The sequence below is a fragment of the Arachis duranensis genome, chromosome 4 (assembly GCF_000817695.3).
Source record: "Arachis duranensis cultivar V14167 chromosome 4, aradu.V14167.gnm2.J7QH, whole genome shotgun sequence".
NCBI lineage: Eukaryota > Viridiplantae > Streptophyta > Magnoliopsida > Fabales > Fabaceae > Arachis > Arachis duranensis.
Window position 1 is genome coordinate 73182359 of NC_029775.3, and position 2438 is coordinate 73184796.

The following is a 2438-nucleotide window of genomic DNA, read 5'->3' on the forward strand; positions in this document are numbered from 1 at the left end:
AATAATAATAATAATAATAATAATAATAATAATAATAATAATAATAATAATAAAAATATGTCACAGTAAAAAAAGAAACACATCACCAAATAATTTATCATCATGATTATATATGAATCAAATCGATAATAAGAGGGCTAATACCAAAAAAATCGATAACAGAACTAGAGACTTACAAAACCTTTCTTAAGTTTACAAAAAAATGTTTATATTTGTGTAACATATAAAATAATTACCATATTATTATCATTACATTCTATATATACATGTGGGCAAAAAGAGTCCAACTGATTTAAAGTAAAATTTTTTTAATATTTGATTAAATTATTGTAGTATTTAATACTTTTTTTTCGAGACTTCCTCTTAATTAAAAGTATAATCATTATAATTTTTTTAATTATTATTGTTGAGGGTGTTCGCAAATCAGATATGGCTAAAATTTTGATACAATCCGCACTAAACTCATTAGATCGAATTCGATATCCGCACCTTTTATGTTGAACACTTTTTATGTTTACTTTTTTCAGAATTTTTTAGAATTTTTCAGAATTTTTTTAGAATTTTTTTAAAACTAATTAATATTATATATATTTTATTACACTACATTTATTTATAAAAATTTTATTTATTTCTAATACTTATATTAAAAATAAAAATAACTTTAAATTAGTAAATTTTAATCTATAATGTAATAATAATATAGTAATTATTTTATATATCGCATGAATATAAATTAATTATTTTTTATTTATAAAAAATTTAAGAGATTTGAGCTTCTTATATATATATTGATGAGTATGACATATTTTTATATAAATAATTTTAGAAAAAAAATCTAATAGTTAATTTATTACTTTTTTGATTTTAGTCTAATTTATATATTTTTTATTGTTTTTAAAAAGAAAATCTTTTAAAAAATTTAATAACATGTGATGAAGAATATCGAATAAATTATATAAAAATTAATTAAAATATAACACAAAAATATCTTTAATAAAGGATGAAATAAGATCTTTATTTTAGTGATCTCCTTCTCGCAAAAGTCTTGACTTTTTTTTTTATCTTTTTGTTAATGAGCGTCATCATCTTAGTCCAATGATTAAAAAATAAAAATAATTACAATCAGTTACCAACTCGAGTATAGTAAACAACAACTAACTATAAATTGGACCGTAAATAAACCAAAAACAATCTAAAATTAATTATATTATTTCAAAATAAAAAACATCAAAAACAAAAAAAAATACATCCAAAATTAAAAAAAAATAAAAAACTAAAGAAAAAATATTTAAAATTATTGTAAAAGGAATATATAAAACCTAACAAAAAAAATTTAAAATATAACAAAAAAAATATTTAAAATCATACTAAAATCTTCCAAAACCTAACCAAAAAAGTTCTAAAATTTGAACGCAATAAAAGTCTTTTAATTATGATAAAAAAAAAAAAAGAACGCGTTACTTTTACATGTTTCTTATATCTAGATTTCAGATATTTAAATTTTAAAGGTTTCGAATTTTTTTTAGGAATGTACGACTAAAAATAAATGAAAGCATACTATTAAAAAAAAGGGCATAATTTTGGATGTTTTTAATTTCTGGATTTCAGATATTTAAATCTTAGATGTTTCAAGTATTTTTTTAAAAATGTACAATTAAAAATAAATGAAAGCTAGTTATTAAAAAGAAAGGCATCATCTCGAATATTTTTTATACCTAGATTTTTTACGTTTAAATTTTAGAGATTTCATATATTTTTTTTTATAGGAATGTATATTAGAAAGTAAATGAAAACAAATAATACTTTTAAATTTCGGATGTTTAAATTTTAGAGATTTCAGATATTTTTTCGATGATTTTGGATGTTCTTTCTAATGGTTTTGATTTCTTCTGTTAGATTTTGGATTTTTTTTCAATAATTTTAGATATTTTTTTGTTAAATTTTGGATATTATTTTTTAAAACATAAAAAAATTCTAAAACTAAGAAATAGAATAATCTAAAATCTAAAAAAAAAAATAAACATCCAACATTATTAAAAAGAATCATTTAAAATTGAATGAGAGAGATGACAAAAAAAAAATGGAAAGACTTGTGTTTTTTTAGTGTAAAATTAATTAACTGCATATATAGTTAGTTTCCTAGATTTTTTCAAAAACTTTTTAATAAAATTCATGCATTTATAGTTATTATAAATTTCAATTTATTTTTCTAAGTCTTGTTATACTCGTTATTATGCTATGCTATATAAGGAGAGAGCTCTCTACACTAATAGGCGTAAGAGATAGTGAAAAAGAAAAAAAAAAAGAAAATAGAAGAACTAGAATTATTTGCGAGTAAAAAAGATCAGAGTTGATAATTTTTTTTTAAAAAACAACTTAAATTGGTTTATGACTATTTATCAAAGTTGTGAGAACCGAACCGTTTAAAAAATCGATAA